Raw genomic sequence first — 20715 nt, forward strand, 5'->3', positions numbered from 1 at the left:
CCTGGAGAATGTTCCATGTGCATTTGAAAAGAATGTGTATTCTTCCGTTTTTGTATGGAATGCTCTGTATATATCTACTAGGTCCATCTGTTCTAGTGTGTCGTTTAAGGCCAATGTTTCCTTATTGATCTTCTGTTTGATGATCTATCCATTGGTGTAAGTGGAGTGTTAAAGTCCCCTACTATTATTGTGTTACTGTCTATTTCTGTTTTTATGTCTGTTAATAATTGCTTTATATATTTAGCTGCACCTACATTGGGTGCGTAGATATTTACAAGTGTTATATCCTCTTGTTGGATTGTTCCCTTGATCATTATGTAATGCCCTTCTTTGTCTCTTTTTACAGTTTTTGTTTTAAAGTCTATTTTGTCTGATATGAGTACTGCTACCCCAGCTTTCTTTTCATTGCCATTTGCGTGGAGTATCTTTTTCCATCCCTTCACTTTCAGTTTGTGAGTGTCTTTAGGTCTGAAGTGTGTCTCTTGTATGCAGCATATATATGGGTCTTGTTTTTTTATCCAGTCAGCCACCCTATGCCTTTTAATTGGAGCATTTAGTCCATTGACGTTTAAAGTAGCTATTGATAAGTATGTATTTACTGCCATTTTTTAACTTTTTTTTTTTTTTCCCTCAGTGTTTTAGTAGTCCTTCTCTGTTCCTTACTTCTTCTATACAGAATTGATGGTCACTTTAGTTTGACCTCTGTCTGAAACCTGTACTCTTTAACTACCCTCCTCCCTCCTTTTATGTTTTTGATATCATATCTAACCTCTTTTTTGTGCATTTGTGTCCATTACGTTCTAATCGTGGAAATAGATAATTTTTCCTATTTGTGGTCTTTCTTTTCCCCTTAAATCAGTCCCTTTAACATTTCTTGTAACACTGGTTTCTTGGTGACAAACTCCTTTAATTTTTGCTTATCTGGGAAAATTTTGATCTCTCCTTCCATTTTGAACGATAACCTTGCTGGGTAGAGTATTCTTGGCTGTAAGTTTTTTCCTTTTAGCACTTTAAATATATCGTGCCATTCTCTTCTAGCCTGTAAGGTTTCTGCTGAGAAGTCAGCTGATAGCCTTATGGGGTTTCCTTTGTATGTAACTTGACATTCTCTTGCCGCTTTTAGGATTCTCTCTTTATCTTTAATTCTGGACATTTTGATTATGATGTGTCTTGGTGTGGGCCTCTTTGGGTTTATCTTGTTTGGGGCTCTCTGTGCCTCCTGTACCTGGATGTCTGTTTCCTTCCTTAGGTTAGGGAAGTTTTCATCTATTATTTCTTGAAATAAATTCTCTGCCCCCTTGTCTCGCTCTTCTCCTTCCGGGACACCTATAACACGGATGTTAGTGCGCTTGATGTTGTCCCAGAGGTCCCTTAGACTGTCCTCACTCTTTTGAATTCTTTTCTTTTTTACCTGTTCACCTTGGGTAATTTCTTCTAGTCTTTCTTCTAGCTCACAGATCCGTTCTTCTGTATCCTCTACTCTGCTTTTGAGTCCCTCTAATGAATTTTTCATTTCCAGTATTGTATTCTTCATTTCTGATTGGTTCTTTTTTATATCTTTCATTTCTTTGTTGACATTCTCACTGAGTTCATCTATTCTTCTCCCCAGATCAGTGAGCATCCTTAACACTCTTAGTTTGAACTCTCTGTCAGGTAGGTTGCTCATTTCTGTTTCACTTAGTTCCTTTTCTGGGGTTTTGTCCTGTTCCCTTACTTGGAATGTATTCTTTTGCCTCCTCATTTTGCCTCTTTCCCTGTGCTTGTGTCTACGTATTAGGTAGATCAGCTACGTCTCCTGCTCTTGGATAGGTGACCTTATGTAAGTGATGCCTTAGGAGGCTTCCAGTATGCTTCCCTCAGTTCTCAATGTTCCAGGGGTGACCCCTATGTGGACTACGTGTGTCCTTCTATTGTGGCCTGTTAGCTCTCCGTATAGGCGCCCAGGGAGGCTGAGTTATGCTCCTGGCCAGCTGTTGTAATGCTCAGCTGCTTGTAGTTGTTGTGGGCCCTTCAGTCTCTTTATCAGGTGTGGGGAGCCCCAGCACAGTTGGCTGTAAGTTCTAATACCACATTTGTGTTGCAGTATTTCTTTTAAGTGAGTAGGCCCCCACCGTGGCAGGTTGTTAGGCTCAGGGCCTTACAGTTGCTGTAAGCCTCTAGCTTATTAGGTCTCTTGTCAGCTCTCTGAGGATTGCAGCTGGGTGGGGCTGGCCTCAGGCACAGGAGCACTCAATTGTTTCAGGTTTTGGAAGGTGGGGCAAACCTCCTATGTGGGTCTTTGAGAAGCACAAGTCTTCTGCAGCTGACAAGCCCTGTTGCCCACAGGTCCACACACACAGTCAACACAGTCCTGCCCCGTGTGAGCGCCCCGACCTCCCCAAGCGGACCCAATCTCTCCACGGCGGGAGCCCCACACACTCCGCCACCACCCCACACTCTCCACCCGCTCCTTGTGCACACTCTGCCCAGCTCAAGTCAGCTCAGTTGCCAGGCTGCAGAGCATCCAGTCACCAATCTATGCAGGCCCACACGTTGCCTGAGGGCTTGTTGTTGGGTGGGGCCAGTCTCTAGGGTGGGCTGCCTGCCCTGGCTGAGCTGGATTAAATCGGTGCTCTAGCGGGTGGAGCAGACCCTGGGCTAGCACGTCTCAGGGAGAACTCCAATGGCGTCTGTGTCAGCACGCTCACACCAGGCCACAACAATGGCCGCCGCCAATGTCCCAGTCCCCGGAGAGGTCTCACCCCTCACCGAGATGCACTCAGGGCCTATTAGGTGAGTCTCTTGTCACCGAAGCACTGTTCACCTTTCTTTCTGGTGATTTTAGGATGCTTTCTGGAACGGGTGAGTTTGTGCGTGGGCCCTTTAAGAGCCAGTTTTAGTTTCTTTGTGAACCGGGTTTTCTGGGGGTGCTACTCAATGCTTTAGTAGCAGCAAAGTCAGATATTATGCCACTGGTGTTGATTGTGCTGGGTCCACAAAATGCCCACAGCGGGGGCGCTCCCGGCTCAGGGCCCCGCGCCTCCAGGGAGGCTGCGTACCTGTGAGCTGCTCCCGGCGGCCGTGAAGCTGGCGGCTTGTGAAGGCGGCGTTTTTCCTCTCCGGAAGCGAGTCTCTGCCTCTTCTACCCCAGTTATGATTGTCCGTTGTTGCAGGAGTTCCTCTTATCCAGTTTTCAGTTCTGTCTCAGGGGTAATTTTTCCACGAGTAGTTGTAAATTGGCTGTGTCCACGGGAGGAGGTGAGTTCAGAGTCTGCCTACGCCGCCATCTTGACTCCGCCCTCGACAATATTTGATAATATTAAGGAATGATTGTTAATTTTTAGGTATAATAATGACATGGTAGTTATGGTTTTTTAAAGAATTCTTATCTTTTGGATATCCACATAGAAATACTGACGGATGAAATGCCATGATGTCTAGTATTTGCTTCAAAATAATTTAGGGTGAGCGGAAGTGGTGAGAGTTTAGATCAATCAAATGTGGCCACGAGTCGATAAATGTTGAAGTTGGGATTGGGTGCGCAGGAGCTCATTATATCACCCTCACTATTTTTGTGTACGTGAAATGTTATATACTGAAACTTTTGCTTGAAGTGTACTATAAATGCTATCAGTATGTCAGTGACTTATGCAATTAGTTGCTTAACAGATGTCTCTTGATAATCTAGTTTTTTCATCTAATGTTTGGAATATCCACCATCAAAAGTAAGGGAAAGGAAATTTAAAAAAAAAAAAAATTGAATGTATATGTTTGCCCCAGTGAAAGAAGTTCCGGGTTTCAAAACTATACTTAAATAATCTGCCACAAATCCAAAATAAAGGACAAACATCTTCTAACTCCCACTCTCCCTGTTGGCTGTGCTGCCTCATTGTGCTGAATCCAAGTTAATAAAGATCAAATACTGCATGCACATGATAAATTTTTGTCTTTATTCTGAGGGTATGTAATAACTCTTTGTCTTTGGTAGCTGATGAAAGGAAGGCACATGTTCAGAGGAAATCCCAGACCACTGGTGTCTTCCTTGGATTTTATTCTTCTTCTCTAAAAAAGTTTAGCTCCTATGTACAGCTGAATTGGATATGGATGAGGTTTAAACAAGTGGAAGTAAGCAATCTTCTCACCCCACATGTGCCAATCATAAGTAGAATTACTTCTGTGCAAATCTAGTTTACTAGGTTGAAGACATGGTGCCTAGAAATGTAAGAGGGAAAATAAAAATTAAGAAAGAAGAGAGGGAGGGAGGGAGGAAGGAAGGAAGGAAGAGAAAGTTGACCCTTCTCAGCAAAATGCAGAACATTTCAATTTAGTGAGTTTGGTGCAGCTGTTCTCATAAACCCATGAAGAGTGGAGCCAATTGTCCATTAAAGATTTACCAGCCATTCCTAATCTTTACCGTGCAAAGTGTCCATTGGAGATTTCCCTGTGCTGGTTGGTGAGGATTACTCTTCCTTTCAAAGTCATTTATGGTCACTGAGGAATCTGAACTGTAAGAAATGGATTGTTGGCTATATAACCAAAAATTTACATATGATTACTGGCTTTGTCAGATCTCAAGCTGTTCCAAAACACTCTAAAAAGAACTTAAATGGGTGCAAAAAAAATTTTTTTTAATGAACTATCTGAAAACTTTGATAAATGGCATCTTAAAACGAGATTGTCTCCCTAAATTTTGGGCTGAATAAGGGATGTTTACTTGGGAATAGTAACCTTTCCCTTTTAACCCACTATCTCCAGATTTGCAAAGATGCGGCCAGGACTAAGACAATACTTCTGGTCTTCTGAGATAACTGGACTAGCAAAACCTAGAAAATACCAGTAACCCTCTGAAATGTCAAAATAGCCTCGTTCAAATAGTTCAATTATTCATGTTCACATTAATTATTTCAAAGATATGCTGATATGCCAAGTATAGTATGTAGTAATACAAAGGTAATGAAGACAGAAGTCTCCTCATGGAGCACAGACTCTAGAGAAGAATCAAGGGGTAGGTCTCACCTAAACCCTAAAAGATGAGTATAATTTAACCAAACAAGGTGGGACACTTGGCAGCCTTCTCAAGTGACTACATTGATACAGGAAGTCCTCAGATATCTAGAATTATTCTCACAAGGTCTCTTAGAAGTGGCCTCATGCTCTTCTCTACACTCCCATTCCAGGATTAGTTTCAAAGAGAGTGAAGAAAAGAATACAATCCTTGGATAATTTGGGGAATCCAAAAGAAGAGAAAACATATTCCTATTGGGACCCAGGGTAGGCCTCCCCAAAATATCCCACAGTAGCATATTGATTATTTCAAATTAAAGTTACTTGAGAAGCAAAAGGGGCATTCTGACCCTCCTGTCTCTGTTCCCCCTGAAAGCAGGAAAGAAATCTCCCATATGAAAGATGCTCTCTCTGCACCCTTATCACCAGAGCTGGGGGATTCGGGGCTGAGGAGCCTCCATAAATGAACCTTGTGCATTTACTACCTCAAGCCTAAATTCTGCTCAAATTCCTCACTAATCACGTACTTCAAATCTAAGTTTCTTTGTCCTGTCAATTCCTTACAAATTTATTTTGTGTAAAAAATATACATACTGCCTGCTTTGTGCACTCTCCGAGCATCATTTCTCTATGATAAATATTAAACTGCGTTTTTCTCCAGTTAATCTGGTCTTCTGTCAGTTTTATTATTAGCCCAGCCATAAGAACACAAGAAGAGTAGAAGAGAGATTTTACCCCTTCCCAACACTCCCTACTTCCCTTCTGGAATTCTGGGAAACAGCATCTGCATTCATTCAGTTAGCCAATCAACAAATTTTCCTAGGATGTTTGGTGTATGCCTGGCATATCTTTATAGGGCTTTTTTTTTCACATCACTAAAGCAAGGCAGCAGTAGAGCCAAATGGCTTCATGGGATGTCTGGGGCAGAGGGCCTAAGATTTCTCCAAGTCTCCAGCACTCCAAAAGGTGTAGAAGGCACAGTCACTCTTCTCTCTTCCCCACTTTTTGGGGAGAGAGAAGTTATCTGTGAAAGACAGAGGAGAGTGAGAGTGAAGGCAAGAGAGAGAGAGAACAAGTGCCCCAGTGGGCCCTCAGTCATGATGGGGGGCACAGAAGCAGTAAGCAGCATGGAGGACCAAATGGGAGGACTGTATGTCTCAGGACGGACCACTGCAGGACGGGTAAAGACCAAGGAGTAGGTACTATCTCTCTGCTATTGCTGTGAGACTGTGAAAACCTCACAGCTTAGCTTAGCCCCAGGAAAAATGACAAATTATGACTTGCTGGAAATTAAACCAGAAATAGAGAAAACTCAGAAGTGACTTAGGTTATGTTGTTGATAACCAGGAGTAATGGTGTCTTTGAATGTATATTTAGTTGAATTATATAAAACAAAGTTACATTTTTTACACAGTCAAGACACTTGAAAATACTGCAACTTGTATACAAGCTCTGAGTGTGTGTGTGTGTGTGGGTACAAACATAACCAAACGTACTTGAATTTTAGACCCTTCAGAAGAGCCACCTTGGGAGGTTCCATTTATGGTGTTGTCATTGTTCAACTCTTTCTTAAGCCTTCAGTACCATTTTATAAACCATACAAGAAAATCAGTTCCATTAGTTTATATTGACTCTCCATATTTGATTACCGATTGTAAAAGAAAGCAAGCGAGAAAAAAAGAAAATGATCTGCTCAAATCATGGTTTTATTCAACAAACTTGGCACTTGCAAGCTTCTAGCAGTTTCCAAAAATCAACAGACATGTTTATCAGCTATGAATATATTCAAAGAAAAAGGCAATCCAAAAGATGCTTTAAGCAACGGCTACTATGTTGTACTACGTGCATTGTCAAGGTGACTATTTTGAATGAAAACATTCATTGGGATGTATTAGTGTATTTGTGGAAAACAAGAACCAAGCTAAAAAAACAGCCACATTACTTTATAGTTGTGGGTATTTAGGGCAGTGACAAATATCTCAACTTTGACTGAACAGTCATTTCCCTTGCAATTGCATTCTCTCTATCACTGTCTCAATCTCCACAAAGTCTTATATTTTTCCACACTTTAGAAAGAGCTTTTTCAAGGGGGCTGCAGCATCAGTGTTCTTATGCAAGAAGTCTGGGTCTTACAGCCTCCACTGTCTCTCAGGCAGGTATCTTTGCATTTTTACAAGCATTACTCTTAATCTCATTTTTTATTCCCATCTTGCAACTTTATGCCTTCCTATTGATCTTAGTTCTGCTGCTTAGAGACACTAACGAGAAATGCTAAGAACATTTAATAAATAAAAAGTATCCATACACCCTGTACGTGATTCTTGTTTAGAAAACTGCGCAAGCAAAATAGTGTTTTTCTGCTCCCTGTTCGCTCTTGAGACCAAAGTCTATGCCCTGCATGTGGAATTGACTCCAGGGGATGGAGAGAGGGTGTTCTAAATTTTAAATCTCAATCCTGGTTTTGAAGCCCAATATTGCCTTAGAGGAGTTGCCTTCTATAATTATTGATTACCTCGCACATGCTGTAATTGAAGTCACATCTACAAAGATCTCAGTTTAGATTGTAGCATTTGTGATTTTTCTTGAATGAGAAATGTATTTCTTCGCATTACTTCTATAAAAAAGTTGTTTAAAAATGAGAAAACACTCTTCTATAGCACATATTTTGCTAGTTTGAATTTAGCCAGGGATCTTGGTATACCGGTATATATTTCATTCAAACGATCCTTTGTTTAAAAAAATTCACAATCAAAAACCATCTGAGAGGTGAATTTTTTATCAAACAGGTAAGCCAATTCAGGAACCAAAATTATGCCCCTCATCTCCGTACTATGGATAATTGAGATAAGTACCACTGAGTAGGATGGAAAGAATCCTGACCTAAGAATCAGGAAATGTGGGTCCCAGTATTTTCTTCCCAAGCTGTGTGGATTTAATTTGACTTCCCCAAGGTGTCATTCTATTATCTGTGAAAATGAAGAAACTGGGACCTGATTAATATTTTCTGAGCTTCATGGACAAAGTGTGAAGGTATATTTTCATAAGCATCTGGTTGCACTTCATGGCAACTTTATCTGTCTCCCTTCTTTCATTTCCAAGTGTCTTAAAAGTATTAAAACTATTTTGTCCATGGAAAGCAAAACGTTGAGGAGGAGGAGCTAAGAGGTTGCATTGGGAAGCTGTCTCCTTTGGACCCTTTTAAGTTCTAAGTGACAAAAAAAAATACCCAACCTAATTTGACATAAATAAAAAGGAAGTTTATTGGCTCATGTCATTGAAAGGTCTAGTTATGAACTGAATTGTATCCCCTCAAAATTCATGTTGAAGCCCTAACCCCCAATATCTCAGAAGGTGACTGTGTTTGGAGAAAGGGCCTTTAAAGAGGTAAGTAATGTTAAACGAGGTCATATTGGTGGGCCCTAATCCAATCTGACTGGTGTCCTTCTAAGAAGAGGAAATTTGGACACACAAAGAGACACCAGGGATGTGCATGCACAGAGAAAAGACCATGCCAAGGGGCAGCAAGAAGGTAGCCAACCGCAAGCTGACAAGAGAGGCTGCAGAGGAAATCAATCCTGATGGCACCTTGATCTTGGACTTCTAGCCTCCAGAACTGTGAGAAAATAAATTTGTGTTGTCTGAGCCACCCAGTCAGGTGTTTGTTAGAGCAGCCCTAGCAAACTAACACAAGTCCGTTGTAGGGCTGGATGTATCATTTACAGGGCCCTGTGAAAAATGAAAATGTGGTGCTCCTGGTGCAAAAGGCAGAAAAACGTGCCACTAAAGATACTACAATGTTAGGCTTTTTTTCCTTCTACTCTAGTCTCCCTCTGACTTGTCATGTGGTTGTGTTGTTTGAGTTTCGTGGATGTTTTTGTTTTTTGCTATTTAAGTGATTCTAACAAAGGAAAATTAAATGTTAAATTATTAGCATGAATTTTACAGTTCATCTCTCTATGGCACAATGCCAGTTTTAAATGCAAATATAACAGCACTTAACTCCCATGCAGAATCACCAAAACCACACAATTCATATTTGATAGCCCGTATTCTTATCAGAACAGTGTAAACCCTGCAGAAACTAACTCAACTGTTTTTGTTTCACTTCTTGATACACACACATTCTACCAACACTCTCTATCCTACATTTATTGATGAGTATGGAAGGACTCAGAGGAAAAGGAATGGAAGGCTGTTCTTTCTTTCCCTTTCCTTCTACGTCATCATTTTCAGCACAAGTGGTTGGCTAATGCAGGGAAGTAACACACAAGGAAGAGAGGATCTGACAGGGCTCTTTGGTCGTTTGTGTTTCTTAGAACGCCACTGCCTTCTTTCTGCATTCAAAGCAAATTCTGATTCAAAGGGAAAGCGCGGCCCCTCGGGGCTGTTGGCACCCCTGCTTGCTCAGTCATAGACATGACAGACTTACCTTGTACCCGCTTTGAGTCTCACTGAACCTCTACGCATTGTGAGATTCACTGGAATTCTGTGCTTCTGGGTCATCATGAACGCTTGCTATATGCAAATGGAGTGGCAAGCAATGGCAGGCACGCACATTACATGTACTCCTCTGTTCATAGGCATGCTCCATTGTCCCATTGGACTTCACCTACAAAACACAAGTTCAAAAATAAAATGTATTAAGATTGTCAGGACAGCAACAGCTGAGCATTAAACCAAGCACAGGGCTCTTTTAGTACAGGGCCCTGTGCAACTGCAGAGGACATACGCCCACAAAACCAGTCCTGGTCCCTTGATAGGATGTTACGGGAAGCTCATGATAGCATCAGAACTCAATGTCTCTTTTTCCGTTATCTGTCTCTGCTTCCCCCTTGCTGGCTTTACTCTCAACCAGGCTTTTATTTCACGGTTACCAGACAGCAGCAGAAAATAAGCTAGATAGAGGGGGTTTTCTTCCCTCAAAGTTTTCAGCAATTGTCTCAGTACATCTCATTAATCCCAATGGGTCATGTGCCCATTTCTGAACTAATCACTGTGACTAGAGCAATATTGTTCTCTAATTACCCAAGGCTTTATCCCATTGCCCATCTCTGAAGCTGGAGATGGAGACTACCCCATAGAAATGAAGCACATGAATAGAAGGTCAGGAACAGAGGAGTCTGCAAGAGGAAAATTGAGGTACAGTCACCAAAAGTAGGATAAATGGATGCCAGGAAGCAAAAATAAAATCAAGGTCAGAGACCGTTACAGCAGTCCTCATCTAGGAAGTCAGGGTAGGAAGCTTAGTGCAATTAAGCAATTGTACTTGATTTTGGAGCTAGAAAAGTCAGAGAACTTAGGCTAATTATTTTTCTCTTCCAAGCTAGGACCACCATCATATGCTGTGGCTCTTTTCCAGGAAGTTATGGGGTGTATACAAATTCTGAATATTCCATTTGGATGCTGCTTTTAGTATTTTCCTTGCATTCTTGCCATTATCATCCCAAATTTACCATCAAATTATCCTGGATCCCAAAAAATCATTTCTATTTCTAATTTTTATATAAAAACTGCTTTCAAACATTGCAGTACCCAGCACTGCAACTGTTTTAGCTTGATTCTATTCAGATCTTCCCAAGAGATTTCACTTCTGACTGAGTGGTTTTGAGTATACCAGTTGGAGGAGGGAGAGGCAAGAGGGAGGAAGTCGGGGTAGGGGGCCTATTAGAGTCAGAGGAGGGAGAGTGAAAACAGGGGGTCACACTTAGTTATACTCCATGTTTGTCTGATTCCCCCTGGACCTGCGATTGTTGGGGCTTCTGTCCTACTCAAGGTCTCACTCTGGGGGGCCTTACAGTTCTCATGGAAGAGCCTTCTCCACCCCACGTGGAGTGCACGTTGCGTCACATCTCCCCCCACACACATATTCCCTAACAAAACACTCAAGAGGATGTCACTGGCACAGCTGCAGCACGTACCCATAGTGAGGCCACCAAACATAAGGGCCCTGCCTCTCAGTGTGCCCAAGACCACTCCAGGAACCACCACTGCCAGATACCCTTGTTAGAGCCCTTAGGTATCTTGACATCTCCTGACATTGTGACTCTGCTAGAGTCTTTTAGATTCTACATTCTGATGCCCTCAATTTGCTGAAGCCACACTTTTGTTCTCCGCCAAAAGCTTTGCCCATTTTGTGCTCCACTCTGCCACACAAATACCAAAGCAGAGTGCCAGGCGCTCTTAGGTCTTGTGGAGGTATTAGCGGAAATAGGAGTATAGAAATAATGGACACCACTAGGTATTAAAAACCCTTTCAACTACCAAGGTTAGTAGTTGAGCAAGCTTGGGTGCCTAGCACTCTCTTTTTCAAGAATTTCTTCCCTGGGCAGAGTACATACAGTTGACAGGTCTCTTGTACAAACAGGCCCCTGGTGGGTGACCTCACTGGCTTGGTTTTGCCTGATGGAACAGATGTGTCCAACTGTCTGGGGTGGCAGCAGCTTAGATTCAAGCTTCGAACTCACTAGCAGTAAATTAATTCTGATGACGAATTTGGCAGGGATAAGATCTGAACTTGAGATCTTGTTCAGAATTGGGGAGCTCCAAGGGTATAGATTACAGAAATGTTACTTTGTTTCTCATAGAAACTTCTGTCATAGAAAGTTGTTTGGGATTGAATTTAGTGTTCTTGAAACATCATGGAGTCAAATTTTATAGAAACTTAGCTCTGAATGGGAACTCAGATGTCATCTAGTACAATCTCTTCTTCTTGGCTTATGAAGAAACATTTTTTTCCAGCTAAGGAATGGCAAAACTAGAACTATAATCCAGATAATTATTTCTTTTCTTTCCTCATGGAAAAGTCACAAGAACAACAGGGCAGAGATTACTGACACTGTTATAGTTTTAGCATCTGCCACATTTGTCCCAATGTATGGAAAACTTGCCCTCATACAATCCAGACCACTTCTTATTCTGTACTCGCATGTGAACTTTGATTGGCATCTATTCCCTAGGTCTATACAACAAAGCCAAGGTCTTACATCTTATTTTCCATAGCAGGTACCCTGGCTCTTCTAGTTTTTTCATTGAATTTTTTCTCATCTGTGACCCATCTAGAAGGAAGGTTCTCATCTAAATGACTTTCTCACACCCACTCTATTTTCCCAGAAAATGAGGATGTAACTCTAAAAAGCTAACGATCTCACATCTCTTTAAATTTCACAGCTCTCTCTGATGTTGGCCTCATGTCCAAATGTAGTTCTCCAGAGTATGGAAGAGTTTTCACAGAACAGAAAATAAGGAAGGTTTAGGTCATTTTAATAATGGAGAAACTGAATAAAAGTTAAGTGACAGTCACACAAAGACACTATAGGGACACAACTGGGACACATGTGATCGTGTCCCCAGGCTACTAGACAGAATCTATACGTTATTCAAAGAATAATCTTGCTGAGCCTCTGATCTCTGTCTATAACTAGATAGAGATCAGATTCTCCTTGAAAGAAGTGTGTGTGTGTGTGTGTGTGTGTGTGTGTGTGTGTGTTTGGTTCACAACATTTAATTTTAGCCCAAATAAATAGTTTGCTGATTGTTTATAACAAATGTAATGTTTCCTGAAAACTAACTTAATAATCTCATTCAATTCTGCTTCCCTCTTCTTTACTCATGTGACTAAATGAAGACCTGGGAGACTAGTCCCCTAGGTCACTACCATGAGTGATTTAGTTGTCAGCTTTTCTACTAAAGCTGCCTACCTGGATCTCAATTAGTGCTAATTATTATAGGAACTCCATTACCCTAGTCAGGAAACGTCTCCCCTCATGAAGTCTATGCTATAGAAAAAGAAATTTAAATTTGCCTGCTTCTGAATCAAACATCCAAATTTTAAGTGAGCCTAATACCTGATCTAGCAAGTGGAGTAAATGGTAAGACTCCACATGGTGGGTGTGTACTCCCATAGTACCAAGTCATAAAGACCCAAAGAGAGTGTTGGTAGGTGTATCTCTGTACATAAACAAAGATTAGTTTCCATTGGCATCCGGCATAGCACTGACAAGAAGCCCATGCTATTGTAAAAGGAACAGCCCAGAAGGAAAGGAATGGTGATCTCCAGTGTCCCCAGCTCCGCCACTTCTCACTAAGTGCCCCCTTTCACCAGATTTGCCTCCAGTCTTGAGCTGGGCTTCTGCTGACACTACTTCTAGGGCAGGGTTTCTCATCTCCACACTATTGACATTTTAGACTGGATAATTCTTTGTTGTGAATGGCTTTCCTGTGCATTGTAGGATATTTTTGCAGCATCTCTGGCCTCTACCCACTGGATGCTAGCAACACCCACTAATTGTGACAGCCAAAAATATCTCGAGATGTTGCCAAATGCCCCCAGAAGAGGAGGGGACAAAACTGCCCTTGGTTGAGAATCACTCATCTAGGGTCATAGAAAGTGAAATCAGGAAAAGGCCACAGGTAAGCTGGCTCTCAGAGGATGATTGTTAACCTTTTTGGTGTTTTAGTACTCTCACAGAATTTGGTGGGGAAAATTTTTTACCTTGTATCCACAAATGCACTTAAATACCTATATGCAAATTTTTACTTCAGAGACCCACTCAAACCCAAGAATTAATGCTCTAGTGCATTAATTTCTCTACATTAACACTGGAACTTTTCATACAGACTTTCCAAGAAGCAAAGCAAAACCAAAATAAAAAACAAACACTGAGAATGGAGAAGTTCAAATACAGACAAGTTTACAAGATAAAGATATCTTTTCTTAAAATAACAGAAGTCTTGTCACAAAATGGTTTGGCACAATTTAAGGGCTCAGAAGCTCCACGTTTTTTCTTCTATTCTGAGGGACCTCATTGTTCCAGCTCCCCCAGCATCCCCTACCCTTCCCAGCAAAGCATTGAAGTAGAGGTAGGAGAAGTGATAGCTCATTTTTATCTAGCTCTTAGTAAGGGCCAGACACCATTCTGAGCACTTTTACTTATACTCACTCATGTCATCCTCACAACAACTCAGGGGGATATGTACTATTATTATTCTCATTTTACGGATGAGGAAACCGAGGCACTTAGAGATTAAGCAACTTTCCCAGAGTCACATACGCTAATAAATGGCCGAACCAAGAGTCAAACCTAGATAGACTGGTCTCAGAGTCCATGCTCTTGGCCCCTCTACCCTCCAAACTATGTGTGGTCCACAGTCCTAAGTGGACAATGGGTAGTAGTTATCTAATGGTGAGAGGAAGTTTTCATACATTTCCCAGGATGCATGACGATAGCAGTCAGTACTGCAGACACCAAGCCAATCTCATTTCCTCTTGGCCGTCTTCCCCCTCAGGTTCCCTGCCCCCTATTCCCTCTCTTCCCTTAGGAGGAAGGTAAAGCTTTGTATCCTCATAGTCCTGACTAGTCTCCAGTGAATTCAAATGATTCAGGCTTCATTTACCATTGTTTCTCAAAGTTTGGCCCAAGAAGCATCTGAGGATGAATCACCAGTGGTACTTATTAAAATTGCAGGGCTTGGGTCCTACCATAGATCCACTGAACTAAAATCTCAGAGGATAATGCCCAAGACTGTGCTCTAAACAAGCTCCTTAGATGATTCTGATACACATAGAGGTTTGAGTTCACTTTAGACCTCTGTGATTGGTTAGCTCAGCTAGTTAGAGCTAATTAGATTGCAGTTCAGTTCTCAGACAGAAGAGCAAACTTTGCTTGGCAGTTCTACTCCTACTCTTTCATTTATTTGGTGTTCTCCCAAACTACAAACATCTACACAACACAGGGACATGGGGAAACAGTCAGGATAAAGTCAAGCTTATTATCAAAACTGGAAAACTAATTTCAGGGGCATCATTTTTATCCACAATGGGCAATATTTTTTTTTTCCGTTGGCATTTCTTGAATAAGTAAAAATGCCTACCTTATAATCAAGATGTAGTATTAGTTTCCAAAAAAAGGAAAACATCAGTGAGACTTACCCCAGCTCTTGGTTAACTCACATCTGTGTCTTAGGTCCAAAGAACTTAAAGGCAGCAGAGTCTGTAATTTGCTGCACACAGCATCTTGCAAGTTTACATTGTGGGTGAATTCTTTTTATAAAAAATGGTCAATAAAAGCTCTCAATGGACTCGCCAAAGCCAATTGACAAGAGTTGTGCCTTGGCCATAGACCCTGATTAGATGATTTCTTTATCCACCCAACTCCTGAACTACCAGACCTCTCAGGCAGTTTAGAATTACTCTCAACCAAGCCAACGCTAATAAATAAGCCTTTGAATCTTACTCTCAGTCATTCAAACCAGCCAGTAACTCTGAATTTACTTTTATTTAAACTGCCAATGCCAGAAGCACTATCTGATTTCTTTTTTTTTTTTTTTTTTTTTTTTTTTGCTAAACTATATAGAACATTGGTGCTGTTATAGACAATACATGACCAAAAAGAGGAGTCAGCTTCCTCCTTGGAGAAATACTAATTAGCAGCCTAGTAGTTGGTGCTTAGATGTGAGCACCAGTGCTCTCCCAGTAGATGACTTCCAATACCTCTTCCCAGCAGGAACTGTGTGCTGGGACTGCTCCTTAGTTACAAGCAAGTTTTATCACTTTCCCTAAAGGAAAATAAAATAGTCTGGTGGTAGAATGGAATTAGAGAAACAAGCCTCCTTTTGGGACCCTGATCAAACCTATTCAGAAAGTAAAATTCTCGGTTTTACATATTCTCTGAAAGTTTCAGACCTTGGTTTCAGAACAAATGACATAAGTTCTACTGCTCTTTGTCCTCTCAATTTGACTTCTACACAGCCACATGATTGATGGTGCAAAGTCACTTTTCCTCAACTTTGCACAGCGTTCTATGCTCCAGCCTCTTATCAGTAAAGAAATTCATTTCATTTGCACTCTCCTTCCCTCTTTATAAAATCCTAAGAGTTAACCAAGTACGTGTACACTTTTCTTTTAAGAGGGTTTCACTATCCAAGGCTTTTTTTTTTTTTTTTTTTTTTGGTGAAGGATTCAGTGGCTTGTGTAATTCTCCCTCCCTGACAATTACAAAGGGAGAGCTGATGTGGTTAAATAAATTTTCATTAACTCTGAGTAGACAATAAAATATATTGTAAGTAAAACTAAATCCTTCTATTTTCCATTTTAACCAAAGATCTTTTGAAGATTTAAAATCCTTTTTTAACTTTTAATTGCCTCCCAAATTCCTAATATATTTGACATTTATTCTGTAACCACTATGTCCTAGGCTCTTTCATATATATAAAATATCATTTAAGCTTCTCAGCAAATCTGAGGACAGTACTATTATCTGCATTTTACAAACAAGGGCCTGAGGTTCAGAAAAACAAAGCATACTTGTCCAGTGTCACAGAGCCAGTAAGTAATAGAAATAAGATTCAAATTCTGGTCTCCTAACTCTAAGTTCAGTGTTCCATCAATTGTCCTATAGCCATTACTTGGTGAAGTGCAACTGCTGAGAATAAATGAGTGATCAAAATTCAGAGCTTCTACCGGGCTAAGGAATTCGATATACTTTATATCCTTCACTCCCATGAGGCAGTTTTTCATGTATTTTGCAAGGCTGGCATGCTCCCTTGTTCTCACCCTTCCAACCCACACTTGTTTCACTTGCAGGAATTATAATAGCAATATCCTCAGACTTGCTTCCTTTTTAGAGCTTTTTAGAAAAACTACTAATTGGAGAGGATTATGGAAGTCAATATTCAATGACACAGAGTGACGTAACACAAAGAATTCCTTCCACTGAACTCAGTCTCTCAGTCACCCATTTCTAGTCCATCCCACTGTTGCCAGGGGCAAGCAATGCTGCTAAGCACACCAGAACTCCTGCAGGATCTTTCTAAAGGTTCCCTGCAAAATGCATTGTTTTTATAACTGCCAGTTAAATGATGCCTCGGCTGCATTTGAGGAAGAGTGGGGACATCCAGTGGCCATGTAGGTTGATAACAACTGAATTATCACTACAGCAATATGTTATGATTTGATGTAAACGCTTGTGTTGCAAAAGGTCTTAAAGGATTTTGGTTTTTAACAATTTTTAAATTGTTGTAAATAGGATACTTTGGCAGCCAATATACTTGTATTTAGAATTCAGTTGGCAAGTACATCTCCCTATATAATCTTATTTTTGGATACCTGGGTCATAGTCCACTGCTCAAAATTATCTACCACATAAACCAATGTGCATGATGACATTAAATTCCTCAAAAAAAAAAAAAATCTGAACATAATAGACTGTTTGACAAGGTCCATTTACAGGGATGACCTTCTGGCCTCAGGGTTTGCCTAGTACACCAAAACTGAAAGGAATCTTCCTTTTGGCAGTACGAAGAAAAACGAGAAAGTTTGAGGGGTCAAGAGGTCTCACTGACCAGCTAGTGCAATTTGGGAATTGAAATCTTTCAGTGAGGAAAGAACACATGTGTCTTTTTACCTCCCCAGAATCATGTTATTGAAAGTTGTTTGGTATTCCTCTGACACGAGATGAAATAGTTGGGCCAATAAAAAATAGCATGTAATATTGTTCTCCTAGAATGCAGTTTAATTACTATAGTTGTAATTTTTCTCCCCACCACATGGCGATTTTAAAACAATATAAATCTCAAATACTCATATCCTTATCTGAATAGGACAGGGAAAGGAGGAGGGCAAGGTAAACAGATTGAGAACAAGGACAGAGAACTCCCAGGATCCTCTTTAGAACACATATTGTTCTACGTGCTCTCCGAGTTGCTTAACTCGGGGGCAGCCACTCTCAAACAAGTTGTGACTAGACGCATCTAGCTTTGGGGCTTTCTCGGTCTTGGTCCATCCCCTTGCTTTCTACAACACTCATTGCATGTCATAGTAGGCTTGCCCTGTAGGCCATTCTCCAACGTGCTTTAGCCTTTCCATCAATCATCAAAACTTAACCATGGTATACAATTGCAAGGCCCTACTCCCACTGGGAAGTTCCTAACCAGAAAGGAAATTGGTGAACCTTTAGAAAAATTTAAGGGTAAAGGACAGATGCTGGTTCACAGTATTACTGCTTCAAAAGAATTTTTCCCTAAGAGAAGACAATGCCTTATCACATAAAACTAGCTTGCAATATTGGAATTTCAGGCATAAGTTCAGGTGTTCAAGCTGCCCATCTCAGAGTTTTACAAATCCTACCATGTAGGCTCTCATTTATAAAAAAAAAATCAATCCTAATTCTTATCCATTAAAGTAATCAGAAGAAATGAAGTCCTGCATTCTGGCATCCTCATAAATCTCTAGACTTTTGCTTGACAACCCAAAAACATGCATTGCATACATTTTATCTAACCCTATTGTCATCCATGTTCACCTTGAAATCAAAGGTCATGGAGACAGTTTATCACTTAAAGATTCTTCTAGAATATATTTCCTTTTTGAGATCTGTCATCTCTGTTTTATAGTTACACAGTGCTATATTTTAGGATTGCTTTGGAAAGTCTGAAGATCAAGAGATCAGTGTTCCAGCTCTGACTCTCCCCTTCATTAACCATCTGACCCCACATTAGTCAGCACACATTTCGAGCTCGGCTTTCTCATCTGTAAAATGAGTAAATTAGATGATCTCTAAGGGTCTATCATTATAAAACATTCTCTCACGCCATTTCCTTGTTTGAAATTGATCTATTTGTCCAGGATTATGACTGTACAGAAATTATCTGACCCCTTGAAGTCTTTGTAGAAGATTCTCTCCTTCTAAAAGAAAGAACCACAGAAGTTTCACTACCAGAAAGAACCTCTGTCTTTAGGAAATTATATACCAACATTTAGGCTAGATGGTGTGTGGCACAGAAATGCCTCATGGTATATGCTCTGCTAAACTCCCCAAGTACTTTATTATACCTCTTGACTTCTGTGAGATGCAGGAAAAGGAAGGACAAAACAAGAACCCAAGAATCCTGCATCCTCACTTTCTGCTTTAATCAATAACTATAATGATTTCTGAAGGAAGCAGAAAAAATGAGCAGTGCTGTTGCTCACGCCGTGATTCGCAACAGTTTGCCATCATATGCATTTGAAGATCTTTCTTCTTTCTTTCCTGCCAACACGGGAATCAGAGGCAGATCAGCAATGAGGGATATCACAGGAATTTGCTTTCTCTGTCGTAAGAAGAGCCATTCCATTTCTTGCCTGGAGTTTAACTTGATTATGCATTCATTAAAGACGAGTGATGGCGATGATTAAACAAAAACATCTTTAAAATGCAGAGCTCATTTCAGCCCATTTGGTTTTGTTACACACAAATTGGATTTGCATTGCATCCTGCACAGCAGGTACTGCACTTGAAATCAAAGACAGATGCTTTTATGGGATTAAAAAGAAAACCTAGGAGGAGGGGGTGAGGGCTAGAAATTGAGATATTTTGCATTTCGGTAATAACGACTCCAAAATGAAATTGTGATCCTATTGCTGCTTTACCCACAGAAGTGTTTGGGCTATAATTAAAAGGAAACAAGAACCCCCCTTGTAACTTGAATCATTGTCAAAGAAGAACATTTAATTTGCAGGGGGAAAATGATTTTTCCTATAAATGTCTAATAATACCTTAGCATATTTGAAATTTAATCATAAGTGGCTTAGAATTAAACCATTTGAATTATTACTGAAACATTTCAAGTGGTGACATTAAATGCTTTGTTTGAAATTAGCCATTAATTCAAAAGTCTTCTCGAGCACTGCTGTGAGAGTTGAACTCCTTGTCTGTAAACAGAAGTCCCTGGTTCTCACACTATATAATTAATCTTCATACCTCTAGAACATGCCTATCGCTGGCTATTTACTCTGGTACCTTTGGTGAAATTACTCTGGACACTGTAATTTTACAATTGATAGTATCTGCTGTTTTAAAATTTTTATGTATTTGTCAGCTTATTGGACATCTGTTGAGAACACTAAGTAAAAAAAACAAGTCAGAATTGACAGAGTTCCAGTGTGGCTCACCTGTCCATTACTCCCAAGAAGTTTTGCACAGTGAATATGGTTAATCTCTTTCAATGTCTTGCAGAGCGTCTGCCTCTACAACAGGGTTATATTAGCATTTCTCCTCTATTTGATGATTGCATCTTGTGGCAGACTGATTGCCCTGATGGCCCCAATTACTGGCCTCCCTGTTTTATGCTCTTTGCTACGTGAATTCATGCAGAGGTGGAATCTATTTCCCCACCTCTTGAATCTGGGCTAGGCTTGGGATTCGCTTTGGTCAATAGAGTTTGGTGGAAAGGATGACATGCCACTTCTAAGCCTGGGCTCTGGAGGCCTTGCACATTCAGCTCTTCCTCTTGAAATAAGGACTCTGAATAAGAACAGGCCCAGGCTAGCCTAATGAAAAATGCGAGATATGTGGTCCAGACACCCTGTAACTCCTGCCAACATCCAACCTACCCCAGAAGCAGAGCTGCCTAACCAAGATGAAGCTGACCACAACCAAGACCAGAAGAACTGCCTGGCTGAGTCAAGACAAAAAGTCATTAATTTGGGGGGTGCTTTGTTATACAACAATGAGTAATGATACACATCTGGATCATTTAATTTGGACTTTAAATGATGAGTATGATTTCCAATGCTTAGCACAATGCTTGTGTCATAATATGTATTCAATAAATATTTATTGATTTATAGTTGGGAGGAGATTTATTTATCTATTTTAGACCATTAGTCAATATGTTCTAATAAACTCCCATAGCATGTGACTCTGCCCTCCGTCTTTTGTAGAATGCTTGGGAAGAAACAGAAAAAGGCATTGTCTC

At 40.5% G+C, this 20715-nt stretch overlaps 1 long non-coding RNA gene across 1 annotated transcript in view; it reads left to right on the forward strand.

Annotated features, from left to right (window-relative positions):
• Nucleotides 1-2652: 2652 nt before the first annotated feature.
• The window catches only part of LOC147914788 (uncharacterized), a 57542-nt gene continuing 39479 nt past the window's right edge, over nucleotides 2653-20715 (forward strand). Inside the window, exon 1 of the long non-coding RNA XR_015554988.1 lies at nucleotides 2653-2772. This is a non-coding gene — a long non-coding RNA (uncharacterized LOC147914788). The remainder of the gene's footprint in view (nucleotides 2773-20715) is intronic.

The sequence above is a fragment of the Ceratotherium simum genome, chromosome 17 (assembly GCF_057802395.1).
Source record: "Ceratotherium simum simum isolate JZ-2026a chromosome 17, ASM5780239v1, whole genome shotgun sequence".
NCBI lineage: Eukaryota > Metazoa > Chordata > Mammalia > Perissodactyla > Rhinocerotidae > Ceratotherium > Ceratotherium simum.